Source organism: Dreissena polymorpha, chromosome 4 (genome assembly GCF_020536995.1).
Source record: "Dreissena polymorpha isolate Duluth1 chromosome 4, UMN_Dpol_1.0, whole genome shotgun sequence".
Lineage (NCBI taxonomy): Eukaryota > Metazoa > Mollusca > Bivalvia > Myida > Dreissenidae > Dreissena > Dreissena polymorpha.
In genome coordinates this window covers 56,502,784-56,524,750 of record NC_068358.1, presented here as the reverse complement: position 1 = coordinate 56,524,750, position 21,967 = coordinate 56,502,784, and the positions used below count along the sequence as shown (strand labels likewise).

The 21,967-nt window shown below is 34.3% G+C and overlaps 1 protein-coding gene across 1 annotated transcript in view; it reads right to left on the bottom strand.

The window, feature by feature from the left end:
- LOC127878920 (von Willebrand factor A domain-containing protein 5A-like) overlaps window positions 1-21,967 on the bottom strand; it is a 91,489-nt gene that overhangs the window by 68,281 nt on the left and 1,241 nt on the right. The window lies entirely within an intron of this gene.

Below are 21,967 nucleotides of genomic sequence, written 5' to 3'. Positions count from 1 at the left end.
AAGATATACACCTAAGAAGATGCTCAGGGTAGATCTATTATAATTTATATTTGACCTTTAATTGTGAATGTAAAATTTATCATACCGGTATTAACATATTTTTGTGCATGACACATTGACTCTGACATTACACTTGTCACTTTTGCAAATGTGTTTTGAAAAAGTTTGTCAATACTAAATGCAACCTCCAGAATAAATATTAAGGATTCAGTGCTGGAATTTGACCATGAAGTATGGGTTTGTTTAACCATGCTTATCGTTTCTGGCAAACTGATTTTCAAATTCATTTACAGGTCAAAGTTACGCTATGGAAGAAATGTTGATTATATAACTTTGACCTTTGACCATGTATTGTGACCTAGGGACCTAGTTCATGCTTTTAATATATATCCAGTAATTACCGTTATTACTCTAAGCTTTCGGACAAATATTGTGTCCAAAAATTGAGAAACAAACAAGAGATGTGTCATAAACAAAATGCCCCCTACTGCGCCGCTTTTTTATAATTTGGCAGGTACAGATATTTTTACAAGGGAAGTTAATTTTTTTAAGGGATGCAATACAAAATATTACTTCCCTTGTAAAAATTATCTGTACCTGCCAAATGATAAATAAATATTATCTCCCTTTAAAGCTTATTGCTTCCCTTGGGATTTTTTTACCTTTGACCTTGAAGGATGACCTTGACCTTTCACCACTCAAAATGTGCAGCTCCATGAGATACACATGCATGCCTAATATCAAGTTGCAATCTTCAATATTGCAAAAGTTATGGTCAATGTTAAAGTTTTCGGACGGACGCACAGACTGACAGATGGACTGACAGTTAAACTGCTATATGCCACCCTACCGGGAGCATAAAACTTCCATAATGAGTGTATCATCTCTGTAAAAGGTTTTAATTACATGCAAGAAATAATGTAGACCTTTGGTACAAGTACCACTGACACTGGATTGGGCAAAAACCGTGATTTGCTTTCTTAGACTTTGGTCTAAAAAAGGACAAAAACACATTTTGTTTACCTTTGACCTTGAAGGATGACCTTGACCTTTCACCACTAAAAATATGCAGCTCCATGAGATACACATGTATGCCTAATATCAAGTTGCAATCTTTAATATTGCAAAAGTTATGGTCAATGTTAAAGTTTTCGGACGGACGCACAGACTGACAGATGGACTGACAGTTCAACTGCTATATGCCACCCTACCGGGAGCATAAAACTTCCATAATTAGTGTATCATCTCTCTAAAAGGTTTTAATTACATGCAAGAAATAATGTAGACTTTTGATTCAAGTACCACTGACACTGGATTGGGCAAAAACCGTGATTTGTTTTCTCAGACTTTGGTCTAAAAAAGGACACAAACACATTATTTTGATAACCTAAACAATAGAACATACCATGCATCAAATGTTTGCTTAAGCTCACCACAATAAAGACATAACCATTTTGGGAAAACAAATGTAGTGATTTTTGATTACGATAATGCATGTCTTAATGTCACAATACTGTATATCAACCATGAATTATACCAATTAGAAGAACACAATTATACTAGTAAATCAGACAACACCTTGGACAAGCCCATAGTGTGATTACACATTGCCATCTGAACATGCAGAAACCATTAAACCAATGTCAAACTCACTGGCTAGATAGAAGTCACTAACTATAAGCTGATCCTGTATGTAGGTAGGTAAAAACTTACCCATCTGGCTTTACTCTGGTATTTGACTGCTTTTTTTATGTCCATTTTGGCGGCCTCTACGTAGCCCTGCAAAATGACAATGACAAGGTGTGTGTTTGTTTATTTGGATTTTGCATTTTTTAACAGCATTTCTGTCATAAAATGGCAGTCTGAAAACCTTCTTACACTTTTTATGGGTAAGCTTGCTTAATTGAACCAAGTTCACATACCTATGCTGGTAAATGACAACCGCCTACCATAACTCAGAGGCCATGGGAGAACGGCCATAAAAATAATGACAAGTTCTGTTGCCTAGCTTGAAGGACATGTTTTGTGCTCTACCAACTAAACTAGCTGGACTGGCTAATGGTATAAGGGAAAGCTTAACTAAAAAAAAAAGCAGTGATCCCAACTGTATATTTAAAAGCTTATTTGTTGAGTCTCTCTTGTCTATTTATATATTTATTCATGTTCTTGGTGATTGCTAACTTTTGGATCAAGATATTTCAATCCACATGAAATCTCATCTTTTCATTTATAAAGAATAAAAAAGAATAATAACTTCTTATTGTGACTTTAAAAATTCTTATCTGACATTATAGGCATTGATTTTCTTTTTTTTAAATTTCATACAATGAATTTTGTAACAAAACTGTAATACTTAAAAAAGTTTAAAATAATTGTATCAACAAGGAAAAAGATATACTATAAAATTGTAGCACATGTTTTCGGAAATTTAGATACACTCTAAATCAGAAACAGGTATATTATGTGTACATCGTTAATAGTTTAAAACGAATTATACCACTTACTTTCGATATACCACGCTTTATAATATAAATTACTTTTATGTATGTGTCACTTTAAGCTGATGGGTGAAACAAGTGTCTATTACCGTTATCTACCCAATAATATAAATATAATGGTCATTTGCCCTAAGTCATTCATCTGCAAGGTTTAATGACCTTAATCTGGTTGTAAAAACGCATGACCGAAGTATCAACAGATAAGCACAACAGGGCAGAATTTGGGTTAAATAGTGTTGTAAAATAAACTGTCCGAAACTAAAAAGTCATTAATTTTGGATGAAAATCTGTGCGTCAGAAAAAATTCCAACTGATCAGATATGCTATTAAGTATTTATAAGATGTGTTTCCTTTAATCATAACTAATCTGCACCTGAAGCGTATGTCCAAATCAACTTACTCGCTAATATGACAACTGTGTAACCCTTTCCCAATCAGAAGCAAAGTTAAAATGTCCAAACAGCATAAAACCAGAACAGCCTGTGAGTAACTCGCAGTCTGATCAGGTTTTATGCTGTTTGCTGCTCATAAGTATCTAAGGGTTGGAAATTAAGCCTTTAAAGCTTGAATCTTATAGTAAAAAAGAAGGTCTTTTATTAAATTTAACTTTCTGAGGGACTAAACATGCGTCATAATATGTATATACATGGTAAAGGGTTAAATAAACATCTGTACCCACTTACTTCATTTAACCCCTTGACGAATTCCTCACTAACGGTGGGTATAGGACAGGACCTTTGTTCAAGTTTACCCTGAACTTTCTCACCCTCAGTGTCCACAGCAACAAACGATGTAAATTTAGATATAATGTTTCCATGACGACTAACGACAACAATCTGTTTGCGTAGGTCTTTGACCTGATTGATCTTGTCACTCTGAAGCTGCCAGTCAGCTGATGTGATGAGAGACAAAAACATGTACAACAAATGTTGGTATTTACACATATATGGTCTGTTACTGACCACAAATATATGCTCAGGGAAAAAACATTGTTCATGGAATTAATGTTAGTAAGATGGCAATGTCAGAGTTTCTTTAAAAAAAAACACACAACTAACACAACGAATTACCTTTAACAAAAAATACACTTAGAACGCTTTGTCCATTTGTTCCTATGTAATCGTCCTTTAAGGCAACTTTGACCAACTTTGAATATTTTGACTTTCTCCAATTAATATTAGTATAAATCTATAATAACCACTAACATTACACATACAAGAGATGTGTTTGTCAGACACACAATTCCCCCTATTGCGCCGCTTTGAAGTCATATATTTGACAGACAGGCCAAAATCAATATACCCCCGATCATTCGCTCCGGGGGCATAAGAAGTTAAATCATATGGAATAAATTCGTCTCAATTTGTAAAAGTTACTAAGCTTGCAACTTAGTGAAGTACGATCATTGGAAGTGAGTTAAAACAATTACTTTTGTCAAAATAATAATATTCTGAATAGTTTAATATAAATATATATTTATATTCAATTTTCCTAAAGAAAAAACTAACTTTCAATTTCCTGTTGGACAGCAGCTTCAGCATCCTGCAGCTGCTTTATCTGAATTTTGGTTGCTAGGCGATGGACAGGGGCAGCATTGCTGACCTTTTCATCATTAGATAAGGTGAAGGTCAATGTAAAGGTGATGGGGTCATTGTTTTGTAATCCTTTCAAGGTAATGGTACTTGGAGCATATACAGTCTGCAAGATAAACAGGATACACAGTATTACCAGTACCGTAATAACTCTAAGTTTTCAGACAAGCTCTTTTTTAGCAAAAATAATTAGTGTTTGTGAATCTTAATTTTCGAACGTACAGGTTTTCGACCATAATTAAGGTCTCTTAATATTCGGACAGTATATTTTACCGCGCTTACCATGTTTTCGCCTTTCTTGTGACACTTTGATCATGGATTTTTATAACCGGATTAAGGTTATAAAACCGTGCAGTTGCATGTCTAGGTGCAATGGGCCATTACATTTGCGTAATTGGGTAAATAACCATATATACCGGTAGAAAATAATGGATTCATCCAAAAGCATATGAAACAGTGTCGTCCTATAAGGGAAGCAGAATGTTTTCTGTTTTAACTTTTTTGTTCTATATAATTTCAGGAAAGAGCTAGCAAATCTGTTGCGTTGCATTTGTTTCTTTAAGCAGAAAAAGAAGAGTAAATCACAAGAAAATTATTGTACATTGTGTACATTGACTTATTGCATTTATTTCAATATAATTATAATTTTCGGATACCATAATCTTCGTATCCTAATTTTCGGACAAGGAAAAAATAATAATTTTAAAGTGTCCGAAAACTTGAGTAATTACGGTATTTTGTTTCAGATGCAATTTAACGTGAAACGTTTGTTTTGGAAACAAAAAGTTAAAAATCAATATAGGTAATTCAAGAGGATGCTTTAATTGTTTACATTTAGCATTGAGCAATAGGTGTCCATATGTCTGCCTGTCAATTTCTTCCACTATCCAATATCAGCCTGTATTGTGGCAACAGCTGAAGTGGCTATAAAAGCACGAATCTTAAAACTGGATCCTGCAATTTCTCAGTGAGAAGGGAAGATTCTTGGAAGAAACTGTTTAAAAAAAACTTGTTAGGAGTAACTCGCAGTCTGTTCAGGTTTTATGCTGTTTGCTGCTCATCAGTAACTAAGGGTTGGAAATGAAGCCTTTAAAAATTGAATGTAGTAAGAAAGGTCTTAAATTAAAGATTACTTGCTAAGGGACCACACATGCGGTAAATAAAACAATTATTTACCATAATAATACTACAATCACGGAAAACAAAATAAATACGATCTAAATACAAGTAAATAAGTAAATAAGTAGACAACAGCGTTACACTAACATTCATATCTACCCCTTTCAGCAATGCAAAGAATGTCAGTCTCCGGCCAACAGTCAGCATAGCCGGGAGTTAAGTTGGTATGGAAACCAGAGACACACCAGGAGGCAAGTCCCACGTGACCTCTATGTTGGTCACTGCTTGCTGCATTGCACATTTTAATAAGGACACAACCTAGAACATAAAGTCACACAGAAGTGGATAAGTTTATACGGGCCCACTCAGGTCTACACAAAAAGATTCACCACTTAACAATTATGTATATGATACACACAAAAATATAACATCATTTATAACAGCTTTAGTGCAATCCATGAACATGATATTGTTATATTAAACCTGACCAATCAAAACACTTATTACAATACCAATGTCTTATGCTCGAAAATAATACTAATAAGAATGTTATTTCATCTTAATTAAAATTCTTCAAGATAAAATAAATATTTTCAGTTTGACATAGTTAAGTACCCATTGATTTTTACCAAAGATTTCCAAACTGAAACTTTAAGTCTTTTGTGTATAATTATACCAACATTGATTTTTTTGCTTGTTGCTTGAGCTTGATTGCATTGAAAGCTTTGGGCTTATAGAGACAATTGTCTTTCATTGACAGAATCAGAATATAGAGCAAAACTCACCTTGGGTTGTATGCGAGCATCGTCTGCTATGAACTCAGCCAGCCCGTCCCCTGCCCTCACCACGCCTTTCACAAGGGACGTAGACACCCCTTCGCCAATACCAAGTGCGAACACTCTACATAGAGACAATTACTTGTGTTATGCAATTCAAATACAAAAGTAACTACTAATAATAACCTTGGCGAGAAGAACAGGTGCTTTGCCCTAGATTTTTTTAAATAATACTCAGCATAAGAGTTACATATTTCTATGAGCATTAACAACATAGATATGCTTAGTTTTATGCTATGAATAAAACACCCTTCATCTCACAACTTAAACAGAAAAACTGGCATTCAATTTTTATTTTGAAATGTAATTAAATCATACAAATTGCATAATTATACTTTTAAACCATTTCAAAATTTAATTTTAAATTGCAATGACTGGTTTAACAGTTTGATTGTTGCAACACTATTGTCTTTATGCCATAAAATATAGTTTTTTCCCATTTTGAGAAAGATGATAATTCATCAAAAAAAAAAAAAAAAAAATTGCATTATCATATTCTAATGGACGTTCTGGAAAAACTGGGCTTAATGCATGTGCGTAAAGTGTCGTCCCAGATTTGCCAGTGTCATCTGCACAGGCTAATAATGGATGACACTTTCTGCCCAGACTTGATTTTCATTAAGAAGAGACTTCTTTGAATGATAACTCCTTTATTAGAAGAAGTGCCATCCCAGATAAGCCTGTGCAGACTGCAAGGGCTAATCTGGGACAACACTTAATGCGCATGCATTCAGCGCAGTTTTCTCCTAACATGTCTCAAATAAAACTGCAAGGACCTGGTTGTGCTACAATGACTCTTGATCAAAGAAATCACTTGTGCGCTGTTTCCCACATCACCGTCTGTCAGAAGGAACACCTGCAACACCAAACAAGAGTGAACATGATCAACTAGGTATTCATCAATTAAAGTTTGGGCCCTCCCTGACGATAATATGCAAAGAAACTACATGGATAAAAAACACTATAAGTGAAACTGATGGATGTTCACTGTTGATGTGGTTTGTCAATGTATGGGTTTATTTACAGCAACCTGAAACAAGAAATTGAGCCAAATGCTCTTTAAAAGATCAAGGGACCAAAACAAAATGTTTTGACCTAAAATTTTAATGATATAATGTAATAATATTTGCACGTCTGGGCTATGTTGCATATACGTTTTTAAATATGGGTCATAAGTGTCAGTGAATATTTTCAATTATTGTTCTGTCAATTACTCTCTTGAAAGTCACTGATATGGAGTGACCTGATAATATGCACATGTCCACCCTAAAAGATTACAGCATATAAAATTTCATCAAATTTTGATAACAAATTTTTGAAATATTGTTAGGAAACATAAGACTTCATTAATTAATGTTTCATTATTCATAAAAAGGCAATATATCCCTGCAAAATCTTCTCTGACAATCAACTTGACAATGTGCATATCCAACCTATAGAGATGCTGCATATCAAGTTTCATCATATTTGGGTAATAAGTGTTCAAGATCTTCTGGCAACACAAATAATTATTCAAGAAGCAATAACTCCCTTAAAACTCAATGAACCTGAATGACAAGACAATATGCGTAAGACTGTCCTTTTAGGAAAATGAAAATACTGGGGCCGCAGTGCATGCCAATATTTTTCTGACGCCCATTCTATGCATTGATAATCAGATAGAGGTAAACCACTGAATAGACTTCAACACAATGCAGCTTCACTCTTGAAAAATTGCTTACTCAAGTCTTAAAATTATCTCGAAGTTTTGACAAATTACCTGTAAAAAAACAAGTAATTTTGCATGTTTTTACTTTATAAGGCAGGTTAAAATAAAAAGAAAATGGGAAAATGACAACCTGCAACAATAAAAGTGTGACCCCATCAAATTTACTGTTTGATTATGACAAATTTATCTCGTTGAATATTTTAAAAATAAGATATTAGTGTAACTGAAAATACAATTTCATAACTAGAAATAATGCCAACAGTTGATGGGGTCATACTTTTTTGCGAGTAGATATACAACTTAGTTTTTACAGAGCTGATAATTTTCAATGGCTCACAATTAGACTTTAAAATAAAGATTGAATGTTAGCATGGATGGTTTTTCTCATTAGACATTTCTTCTTATTTGTCTTTCAAGTAAAATATGATCAGCAATAACGTACATTTCTGGGCTGATTCTTAACTTTGGCCTTGAGGACATGTTCAAGTGGTTTGTACATCTCTGTACCACCCATGTCAGCCTCCATTTCTTTTTGAAGTTTCAGGGCCTTCTTAAGTGATTTCTCTGTGTAGGATTCACTCCTGAAAAAGGTTTACCGTTACTTAATATACATCAGATGCTTAAATGCATGCAGTGATTTCTCTAATGTGGAAATTGAAATTGAAGTAGATCTACAACAAACCATTTAAAGATTCAACGACACATACAATAATATTGAGAATTATATTTGACTATGTTATTGAAATTGTAACATATAAGGTCATTATTAAAATAAAATAACTGCAAGGCAGCATTTTTGAAAGAAGTAATAAACTATAATAGCTATACCCCTGCATTTTTTGTGAGATCTGTTTTCAAACGTTTGACGTGACGTCATGAGACTTGCAAATTTATTTTAAATATTATAAAATAAATTTTTGCTCTTTTTGTTGCTGATTGTGTCTAAAAGATCATTGTTTGGTTTTCTTTAATCTGATTCAATTCTATTGAAAATCATGCTTTTAGTTTTGTTTATCAGGAACCTATGTATCAGGCAGATATACTGGTAAATGTTTTGGTATGATAAACTGTTATTTACTTAGTATTTAAGAATTGAATTTCTGTTTCTCCTATATAGTTGTTGTTTAAACTGTCAGGAAAATTACGCCTAATTTGCATTGTAATGATTTATTAGATAGTTCATATCCTTAACGAAAAATGCTATACAATTACAACCTCCTGTGTATAACGTTGCAATGGTTAAACTAAAAGGGCCACACCTGACTTTTATTTCATGGTGTACAAATGTTGTTTCACTGTACATTTTATTTTTGTCCAACGGCATAACAAACATGTTCGCACCAAACAATGACTTGACTGTAATTAGTCTAAGTCTTCAGACACTTAAAAATAACATTAAAAGTTCCTGTCCGAAAATTTGGATACGAAAAATATTCCAAAACTACAGGTGTCAGGGACAATTTAGAAACAAACTTAAAAGATTGTATTGACAATCGGATGCGGGTTTCCAATATGTAAAATGTCCATTGTATTAATGACTAATATCACATGCTTGTTAAATACCACGCCGTATAGAATAATATAACATATATTTGCACTTTATTAAAAATAATGTATCATGCTCTTTTGTATAGTAAGTTACTCCAATGTGTTTTTAACCAACACGTTCAAAGATGAGCTTTTGATTTTCCCATACTCTATTATGAACCGATAATAATGCACTTTAATTAAAACCTGAAAACTATGAATTCTTTTTTTGTTTGTCAGTTGTAGTCTAACACCTTCAATTGTTTGTATAGTAAAGGGATGCATTACGTTCTAAATCCGTTCATGAATTTTTATTTTAATAATACCACCGCTGAGCTCTGATTAACAACTATTGACACATAAAAACCAAGGTCGCTAAGATTTGTGCCATTCAATCATGTCATTTGGCCACATATTTATGAAAAAGTAGTATGGTTAATATAAATATTAACATTTGAATGTGGATATGTAGTGGAAAATATATAAAGGGAAAGTTTTGAAAAAATGGTCACATGAGCTGATCCTTAAAAATGCAAAACAAAGTTACCAATCTGAGCATAAAATTAAAAAATATACTCCACAAAAGCCAAATATTGCATTGAAGGCCTGGAAAATAGATGTATGGCCTTGAATAGCTCACCCATCAAAAAGGCATGAGAACTCGCTTCCAAAGCTGACCACATTGAAATGGCAGGACTGGGGCAAACTCTTCAGAAACAGAAGTAAAGCCTCTTTTGCATTCTTGATCCTGTCTCCGTTCATACTACCTGAAATAAGGGTTTTAAATGTACGTGTTATCTTGGTACTTGTGTTGCTTGAATGCAGAACACTATACTACAATCATGAACCCCTGTCCAGAGAAAATATTTCAATGCATTTCAAAAGGGTATCAAGTCTAAAGTTAATTATGTTTACTTAGATGAAAACAAGTTTTTAAATGCATAAAATGATGTTCAAAAGCGATTGATGATAATGAAATGTACACTTCCAAAGTTTTGAATCATCGCAGCATACAAACAATGAACATGTCAATTTACCGCCGGTATCACCAGCTATTATATACAGAAAACCTACACCATTTAAAAGTACCAATTCATCATTATTTTTCTAATTTCAGTGAGGTTGTGTGTACTTAAATCAGTTATATTTCCAAGAGAAATGATGGTAAAAAAGTTATTTGTTGGAAGTGTAAAAAGACAGGGTCTTTAAAAAGTTTTTGTCCGTACAAATTGTTCACCAAGACTAACCCAAACTCATAAAAGGCGACATAAATCTAACTACAAATCTTACTCTTAATAGTATATGCATCAAGTTTAAATGTATGCTTACCAGATCGATCGATAATAAAGATGTATTCACCACAGTTTGACATGGATACTTGTTTCAAATCCGGATGGAAACTGACCATCAGTAGGTCTTCTTTCAAAAGTCCCTCTGATATATACATAGCAATAGTTAAAAGAGATCATTTCAAAGACAATTTTAATACACAAAAACTTTAACTACTTAAATTACTTCATCTTTTACACAATAAAATGCTTGTTTGGTTTTATTTGTTCCCCGTTTCAGCAGTATTTCAGTTGGTTAACCCAATCACACTTTTCCTGGGTAAGCTGGTTAACAAGTTCAAAGTTCTTATATACATAAAATTGTCCTACTGGAATAACAAGAGACAGAGATGGAGAAAGACCATATAATGGATTTCATGACCAACGGATTCTCTGATTTGTTGTTGTGAGCTCTAACAAGTAATTAAGTTAGCTGGCAGGTTACCCCATTAGTTAAAGTGATAGTATGGGCATTTTTTACTGTTGAATTAAGCTGAAAAGAATTAACTGGTCAAAAGAGTTAGTTAAAATGTGGTTACTGACGTATTATCTGCAACTCATCTTGCAACCAGTTGTTTATAAAAATATATTTTATATTCAATATTTTACGTGACTCACCCAGTCCTCTAAGCCGAAATGATCCGTAAAACAAACTTGTGTCTTTGTGTCGTATGAACGAATCTGGACTAAAACTAAATTTAGGTTCTCGTCGTACATGCATGACCAGTTGTCAAAGGAAAGTACGGTTGATATTCAAATGCATTATTTTTCTCTTTCCGGGAAATTGTTTTCGTATGTTGATGCTGCATTAACAAATATAAGTGTATATGAAGTGAAAACACCAAAAATAAACAACGGTTGCGATAGACATCTATAAACTGTTAGATGCCCATAATATCACTTTAATTAACCAATAAAACATTTGACATTTACTCAATAGCTACTCAATGCATCATGTGACAATAATTACACTCCAGTAACACTAATCATAAGCTAAACAGATAATATATTCATATCAGCCACCGTAATGCCTGGTGCATTTGCACTTAATCTCTAATTAGTGTTATACCTTTGTAAATAAACACTATCACTGATGTAATTTTGTATAAAGAGCGAAAAGAATGTGTAAACTGAAATGCCAAAAAATGTCAATATTTTGAGGCACAACTGAAATTTGTACTTAGTCCTATTTATAATATCCTAATTTGTCATTTCTGTACCTTATAAGCTACACTAAGAAACGTATATAGTGTTATAGCAAACAAGGAAATGAACATTATTGTCCCGTTTCTTAACTTTATCACAGACACCTGGTAACAGATTCACCGCATTCTATTTCAAAATTGCTATTCATCACTGTTGTTGTAACATAAAAAATACTTCAATTTTACAATCTCAAATACTATTTTTAAAAGAAATGAAGCATGTCCTTATAATATTGCAACTTTACAAATGTTATTGATGGCTTATAATGTAATCTCAGGGACTAACTTTTCAGTATGATAATGTATCAAGTTTCTCAAGAACAACTGTATCCTTATCTTAAATTCGATACTTTCGATAACATGTTGTATAGAAAATCACATACGCACCATGTTACATTAAAACTAACTTAATAGTGAGAGCATCATTTGATGAATATTGGTAACGGAGCTCCGAGAGTGAATCTGTTAATGTAATAAAGAAATACATTCAAATTTAGAACTACACAACAACTGCAGAAGTATTTTAATGGTAATTCATTAGGTCCCATGGCACTTCAGTCCATGGACGTCTGAGCAAAACTTTCAAATTCATCCAAAAATTGATGGCGCACATTCATTTCAGAAAATGTTAAAGTCCCTTGTAAATGCAATATAAACCTTATTTGTTGTTATTGAACAATAATATAAAAAAGTGCAACTGATCCTGCAATAACGGTAATACAAATAAGACTTCTAGATTTTATACCAAAGACTTAACCCTTTACAACTTAGAAACATATTTTGACGCATTAGTAGTCCCTTAGAAAGTTCCATTTAATAAAAAAAACTTACTAAATTCAAGTTTTAAAGGTTTCATTTCCAACTCTAAGATAATGATGAGCAGCAAACAGCATAAAACCTGAACAGACTGCGAGATACTCACAAGCTGTTCTGGTTTTATGTTGTTTGTTCATAGCCATTTTCACTTTGCCTCTGCGATGGAAAATGTTAAACAATTTAATGCTTGAAAGTAAGGACCCAGAACTTTCAAACTCTAGATGAAGCCCTGTGTTGCAGGACCAGTGATCCATGAACATGGAGTGTAACCTCTCTCTGGGTCTCCATTCTCCAACACCACCTGCGGCTTGAAGGGCTCTGAATACTCGATGTAGAGAGTCAGATCAAGGTCAAACTTGAACTCCTCACCCAGCAAAACCTTACCACAAAATCTGTGTTTACAATTTCAGCTTATAAAAGCCCTTACTGACATAAAAGTTTGAAATAAATCATGAAAAAGGAAGTGAAGATTCAAGCTGTGATTATATCAATGGGGTCAGTTAAAAGATGACGTTTTGTGTATTAAATCAATTTTTCCCTACAACAAAAACTATAACCATAACTGTGACGCCACAGTGAATGATCTTTCTGGAATTTCTTTTTTGTCATGAACCACCTCTTGAGTCAAGACTTAGATTTTCATCAATTTTTGGAGGTAATAAATCTTGACTTATGACTGGGTTTTCGGTAATATAACAAATCAAAAGTTTGCACTGTCAATCATTCAAGGTGTGTTGAATGTTACACTAATGTGGTACTTGCTCCCTTTCAGCACTGGCCATTTTATTCTAGATTTTGTTTAAATAAAAATCCTTGTAAATGTCCATTTTAAGCTTCAATGCAGTTTAATATGAATTCAAATTCAAAATAGGGTTATGGTCACTGTGAGGTTTGGGGATATGGACAGATTAAGAGTAAGGAACAACTGCATAAGTATTGTAGATACTAGATTAAACAGTAATATCTATCAAACATCTTACAGCGCAATCACTATATTATACATGACGCATCCATTCAATATATGCTGAGAGCAGGTACCAATTACAAGTAAAACATACTGCATGAAGTCAAGTTAGCAGTTTCAATAGTCTTACAATTTCTGTAGCAGAAACAGTGTCACAAAATAAAAATGGTAGATACAGTCAGCTTCAATTACAGAAAACATATAAGGTATTTCAAAAGAAATTGGCAATTTTATTGCAAACCTTTGCAAGTTTTTCTTCACGTTCCATTTCAACTTTCAGAGATAATTTGTCAGAGGTAACTGCTTTAATCTTGTGGTACCCCTCCACGCTGGCCATCAACTTGAACTTATACGGCACTGCACAAGTTGGCACATAGGTGGCTCCCTCTGCTGCTACGCTTCCTCCTGCATCTACACGACAGTCGTCATATGGTAAAAATCATACATAATTTTTACTTTAATCCTAAATTGCTCTATTGCATCAAACGCTTGCGAGGTACGCCATGCCTACATCTTGGCTTAAACTAGAATTGACTTTACATTGGAGAGATCTTAAGAATGCTCGCAGAGTCGGACTGAGCACTGGGCCTCTCATTTGCCAAGAGACATCATATGAGCCATTTCATGCGAAAATGTGTCTTATGTCATGTGTGGCCAGAATAGGTGCAGACCAGCCCAGGCAGTAGAGCAGCCTAGTCAGGAGCTACCCTGTCAGCCTATGAGACCACTTAAATCTTGCATGACAGTGTAGCTCCTGATCACACTGTGTAAATGTTCAAGCTAGTGTGGAGCTATGCAGGCAGCATATAGCATAAGACTCATTTTCCCATGATGCAACTCATGTTAACTAAGCCAATGCAACCATCATATCTATCTTTAACAGCTTTCCTTACAATTAATATATTGGAAAGTTAGAAGCATGTGTTACAAAAAATAACATAATTTCAAAATTTGTTACATTAAAGTGCAATGAAGGGGTTTGATTACCTGGTGTGTACCGAGGATTTAGCACAGTTGGAAGTGTGAACCGTAGTTTCCCGTCAGCCTCCTGCGGAAGTTCATTCACAAACGACATCTTCAAGACGGCGTCCTTTCCTGGGGGAAGATTTCCCAGCGTGCACTGGAACGTGTCGCTACTCTTCGTGTCCGCCTTCAACAACATGGCCGTCTTACCGTTGTCTACTGCATCTTTGTAGGTTAGAATGGCCTATGATTCACAGAAATGTATGTTATGGCATTTTTCATACTTCATATTACTCCGAACGGTTGCTTGACCTTTCACGTCTCCTTATAAAGACTTTATTGCTTTTGTCAACGACCTTACGTAATGAGTTTGAAGACATTTTAAATAATCAATTCTACATTTTATTAATGTAGTACATGCAGTAAAAAAAACTTGACTTAAATATTAATGAGAACATGTTTATATCGTTCACTAACACGCGAATAAGAACTGTCAAATTCAGAAGATTGAAAGGTTATATGGATTCTAGTTTTTTAAATAACTGCTTGTAAAAATATTACAAGAGCGCCTGAAAGGCCCAAAGTCGCTCACCTGAGATAACAAGATATTATTGGGACAAATCTTCTGACCAAGTTTCATGAAGACCGCCCCTTGGAAGACATGTTTTTCAAGCAAACATAATTATTTTTGAACTCATCCAAGATATCATTGAGACCAATCTTCTGACCAAATTTCATGAAGATTTGACAATAAATGTGGCCTCTAGAGTGTTAACAAGGTTTTACTATAGCCATATAAGGAAAAATGCCCCGCCCCTGGCGGCCATGTTTTTCAACCAAAGGGTATCATTTTTGAACTCTTCTAAGATATTATTGGGATGAATCGCATGACCAAGTTTCATGAAGATTGGACAATAAATGTGGCCTCTAGAGTGTTAACAAGATTTTACTATAGCCATATATAGCCATATTAGGAAAAATGCCCCGCCCCTTGACAGCCATGTTTTTCAAGCAAACGTAACCATTTTCGAACTCAACCGTCATATCCAAAAAAGACATGTTGTGACCAAATTTCATGAAGATCGGACCAAAAATGTGACTTCTAGAGTGTTCACATGTTTTCACTATATACATATAGAGAAAACTGCCCGCCCCCTGGCGGCCATGTTTTTTTGTCACAGATCTGGACCATTTTCGAACTCTTCCGAGATATCAATTAAACCAATATTTCCACCAAGTTTCATGATGATTGGGCAAAAATTGTGACTTCTAGAGTGTTCACAAGGTTTCTCTATAGCCATATAAGAAATACTGCCCCGCCCCCTGGCGGCCATGTTTTTCAACAGACCGACACCATTTTTGAACTCAACCAACATATCATTAAGACAAACATTTTGACAAAGTAACATGAAGATTTTGCATCAAATGTGACTTCTACATTGTTTTTCAAGGTTTTTCTTTTTTGACCTAGTGACCTAGTTTTTATCCCAGCATGACCCAGTTTCGAACTCAGTCGAGGTATCAATTGGACAAATGTTCTTACCAAGTTTCATGAAGATCGGACAATAAATGTGGCCTCTAGAGTGTTCACAAGGCAAAATGTTGACGACGGACGAAGGACGACGCACGACGGACGACGGACAAAAGGCGATCACAAAAGCTCACCATGAGCACCTTGTGCTCAGGTGAGCTAATAAAAACTGTTCAGACTGTTTTACACTTTATATTAATATCTCGAATCCAAAGGTAAGGGCATGTAATAGTTCTGTCACAAGAAGCAACATTGTAGGGCTTCAGTCTGACTGAAGATGTTGCTTTAAAATCCAGAGCAGTAAATCAATATCCGATTATTAAGATATCAAACTGTGCTTAAGTTGTTGTTTGAATACCTGCTCTCTTTCCTGAACTTCAGCTACAATATGACGCCCATCAATGTCAGCCTCAAATTGATAGACAGCACTTCCATCATCAACAGGAAAAGTAAACAAGGCTTCAATCGGATTTTCCTCTACATTTGTGTACTGCAGCTTTGTTACCACCTCAGCTTAATAGCCTTTGATGTTCACCTCAACTTCAATCGATTTCAAAGGAACTGAAATAACACAGATACTATCAAGATTTCTACCAGTTTGTTTTTGTTTTTGTAATCATGTGTCTATTGAACACAGGCCTTCAAATAGTTTCAAATAGCAAAGTAGGAAATAAATACAATTCTTCTGAAGTAGAAGTTGGGAAATGAGGAAGATTTTCAAATTAAGAGTATGATTCCAAGAACAAATATCTGCATCATGTGTATTTGTTTTTTTCCTGTTTTTTTTTAAGTAATCTTCCCTTTACTTCTGAGTATTCTCACAATTCCAAAAGCTAGTGTGTTGTGGGTACCTGACTTGCTGTTACATGCCAAGCTTCTGTAGTTTAAAGGTGTAGCCATTTAATGCTCACATAATAAACTACGTTATTATGTTTAATTAATAACAGTAACCCTCTCAGTCTATTAAGATATACATGTGTGTCATATCTTTGCTAGAGTGTATGTACATTTAAATCTTAAATTAAAATCGAAACAATTACAACAAAATACAAACAATACATTTTGCATTACAAAACTTACAAAAATCACATGTTGCATTCCTAAAAATATAATGTAATGGCTGAAACATTAGAACTAACGCGCAATTTTTCAGCCTTTGCCCCCCCCCCCCCCCCCATTTGTTTCGTCTGGCTAAATCCAAACATAATAACTTATAATTATTTACATAAATTTTATATAAAAAAATGTGACAACTCACTGATTTACTTTTTACAGTGGAACATTGGGTAACGTATATCAATAAGTGTTTCTTGATGCTTCTTGAGTTATATGCATTTTTAACTATATGTAGCAGTTCATATAATTATAATAAATAAATCTAATAATGACATTTACAAACATAGTTACATCTTATGGCAAGAGCTGCTTATCACGCATTTCCTCAACAGAAACTGTCTGATTTTACAGGTTTGACATTCCGAAGTACATCTTACAAAATTTATTCTTTTCTCAAGAAAAAAAAGAGTAGGATATTTTTTGTTTTAGTGCACAAATAGGGAAAATGAGGAAGAATATATTTTTTTTAAAGAAGGAAAAGTAGAAAAATAGGCGTCAATAGGTGGTTGAAGGCCTCTGTTAACCATTCATTTTCAAGACACTGTCACACAATTAAAATCACTATAAAATGAACGGCCACCTTTGCCTATACAAGTTGCATTTCTTTATACATTCAATGACATATGTATCAGTATTGGTTATTTGCAGCTCCGTGTCAAGGAAATATATATTAACTGTGTTGACACTCTCAAACTCAATTCAGCAACATCAATCTACATGTACAACAATTACTCTCATTAAGTGACTCTCATCTAAGTGTCCAAACATGATCTTTTTACGACAAAATAATCAATTTTTTAGACACCCAGAATTTGCCCTATAATGAATTACTCTATTTTTTGACAATTGATTTAATCAGAATTTCATATTTGTGTGCTCTTCCGGTGACATACAAATATAAGAAATCAGTGGACATTTGCGTTATTTTGGTTAATTGGCATGTAAGCATTAAAAGCGGATGGTTTTTCCTAATAGCTTAAAGATTATGCATTTTAAATGATCGTAGTAATAACTTCTAGTTTTTTGCATTGCATCATTTTCAGTATCTTAAGTAGCTTCATTCATGATAATCTTTTTATTCTGAAAATTAGCATTATGCTATTTAATGCCTGTTCGCAAACCAGTTATCTGCACGGACCACGAATTATGACAAGTAAGAAGAGGATCAACGTGGACTTAATCCAGTGCTACGCCCAGACGAACAACAGTGAAGATGACAGAAAGGACATTTCTTATAACATACTGTCAACCATCATACAAGACAGACCAAAGCAAAACATCATCATTTTGATGGTTGACTTCAATGCCAAGTTCGGCAGTGGAATTCGCCTTTGTATGTCAACTTCATTGACTATGAAAATGCGTTTGACAGCGTTGACTAAGAGTTCATCTGGAGACTACTGAGACACTACGCAGTGCCAGGAAAGATCACCAACATCATCAGGAAGTATTATGAATTGATGACCTGCAGAATCGTTCATGGCAGATAGCTCACCGACGCTTTCGAAGTAAAAACCAGAGTGAGGAAAGGCTGCTTACTCTTACCTTTCCTTTTCCTGCTGGCCATAGACTGGATCACGAAGACCTCGACGGATCAGAAGCGGAATGGAATTCAATGGACACTTGGCATCTTCTGGACAACCATGAAGGAACGGATGCAGATGTCAGAACCCGCATCAGTAAAGCACCAGCCGCCTTCTATCGGCTGAAGAACATCTGGGGATCCAGCACAATTGGCATCACCACCAAGATTAGGCTCTTCAGTGCTATCGTGAACCACTGTCATCACCAAAGAGAAAATACAGGTCTGTATCAACACCTTCCCCATGAAGATCCTCAAGATACGCTGGTCAGACAAGATCTCTCACGAATTTTTTTGGAGAAGAACAAATCAACAGCCCGATAAAGAAGACATCATTCAGAGCTGTTGGCAATGGATAGGCAACACCGTTCGCAAGCCTGCATCAAATACGACAAGACAATCTCCCACCTGGAGCCCTCAAGAAAAAAGGAAGAGAGAGGGCGGCCTAGAAATGCCTGGCACCGCGACCTTGATGCAGATGCTTAGCAGATGGGTAAAACTTGGGGGCACCTGCAGAGACTGGTCTAGAACCGAGACGCTTAGAGGAAGTTGGTTGGCAACCAGACGGTGAAGATGAGTTGATGCTTAATTTATTGAACAATTTAAAGGTACCGTCAACCACGAATGACGAAAAAAGAAAAGTTTAAAATACCGTAGGCCTATTTGTTCACAATTATTAGTTTATATTGATTAAAATATCACGACTGGTGAATAACATTACTTGAAAAATGTTATTAAGTTTTCATATTTTCATTATATTCGGTAATAAATTTAACTGGGAACCGGTACCAGGTAACTACCAGTTAAGGTTCATGGGGGGGGGGGGGGGATAAAATTCATTAAAACTTCGCTTTGGTTTTTCTTCATTGAATGTGGTACAATATGGTCAAACTATATATCATTTTAAAGCTAAAGACGGATAGAATAACATAAACACATTTTTGACAGTCAATATTTGTGTGCTTTATTCATATTTTGGTTTAAAACCAATATATTTTTACACTAATTTACAAAATCTCAATCTAAAGTTAGGAAGGATATGCACTACCTTAAGTGGAATAAATACAAAGCTATATACATATACAAGGTCAAGTTAGCAACATTTCACAGAAAATTATTGTCATAAAACAACAAATGAGTTTTTATTCAACTGCCTTTTTTGGATAAATATCCTAAACAAAGTTCTAAAAATAACTAAAACGTAACTACTTTTTAAAAATCCAGGTATGGTGGATAATAAGAGTCACAATTCTATTTCAAAGGTTTAACAATTGTGTTATTTACCTCTCAACCAAATTGCAAATTTTAAACCATCTCAAATTGAAATAGATTGCAGACGACATTTAAAATTATAAAGGAATAAAAAGAAATTGGCAAACGATTGATTTTATATTTCTATTCCTTCTACCCATTTTGAAAGCGTGGCCATCGCTGTGATCCGTAGAAAAACGTGCAAAACAAATCGGTCGAAACCACGTGCAGTGGTGAGAAAAACGAGTATGTGTATACACATACCTGAGAAAACACAATACTTATTTTGACAGTTGGGTGGCAACTAGTAAAACAACTTTTAACATTAATCAGCAAGAGATCGCACTAAATAATAGAAATGACCACGTAGAGATATCATCACTTACCTTATTACAAATATTATCCAGCTGAAAATTGTCCCCCACACGTCTTTTTTAGTTTATTTGTGTTGTTTTTCTGGAGCCGAAGTGCATCTCACAGACTATCCATCCAACTTCCGTTGTTTTCACTTTCGTTATTAAAAACTCCGTTTAAAAGAATTATTTCTACTTTTAGATTGTTAAAGCGATGTATTATTATATATTATATATAGAATAGTATACCGTGATGTATTGAACAGAGTTACGTATCGATCTTTCTATCAGTCTGTAAGCGTACTATTTTATGCGCAATAACATATGTCGTGTGATTCGACAACGATTGTAAACATTGGTGAAATGCTTCTTACATAGTTATTCTTTTGAGTGTTTATGAGGTCTGATCGTGCAGTTTGCAAACATCAACGGAAAGATTACAATCCAATGCATTTGTCATCGTCAACCGTTTGGAATGTCAATTAGGCGATGAGTGAGTTTTTAGCATGTTTCTTTCTATTTTATTGATTTAAAAATGGCCTCCCACATGGTGATGAAATGACATGTGTTCGAGTTTTGATATTTCTAGATATGTAAACTTTTTTTACTATTTAAGCGTAACTTGCCCTCGTCAATGTCGATATTATTCACTAGTTATATAATTTTCCGCCGAAATACGTGGAATAAACATGATTCAGATTTTTGAAAATAATGTTTATTTTAGTGTTAAAATCGCTTTGTATTTTGATTGATTTTGTGGATGTTATGATACGTTGATGTACAAAATTGGTAGCAGTTTGAAGGAAAAACATCCTTTAAAGCATATATGTATACATTTTCAATGTGGCACTCTTCCTTTAGTCAAATTTGAGTTCAATGCTAGGGGTACCACATTTTCCAAAATGAAGCCTCTACATGAACCTTAACGCCAGTAGATTGATCATCATCGTCACGTGGTAAACCCAAGAATGCAAATTGTGCATGCGTAGTGAATTGTATATATATTTTATATATAAAATGATCAATCTGCTTGCGTAATTAATAGTGTGTTTATCGTTATGTCACCTATTTTCGCGATATACTTTCGATTTCACATCGCGAAATTTTATTACCGAATATACTGAAAATATGAACTTTTTTCAAGTAATGTAATATACCAGTCGTGATATTTTAATCAAAATTAACTGATAATTGTAAAAAAAATACGGTATTTTAGAACTTTTCTTTTTTTGTCATTCGTGGTTGACGGTATCTTTAAAGTGATATCATGGGCATCTAACAGTTTATAGGTGTCTATCGCAACCGTTGTTTAGTTTTGGTGTTTCCACTTCATATACACTTATATTTTTTAATGCAGCATCAACATACTTAAACAATATCACGGAAAGAGAAAAATAATGCATTTGAATATCAACCGTTCTTTCGTTTGACAACTGATCATGCATGTACGATGTGATCCTTAATTTAGTTTTAGTCCAGATTCGTTCATACGACACAAAGACACAATTTTGTTTTACGGATCATTTCGGCTTAGAGGACTGGGTGAGTCACGTAAGAATATCGAATGTAAAATATATT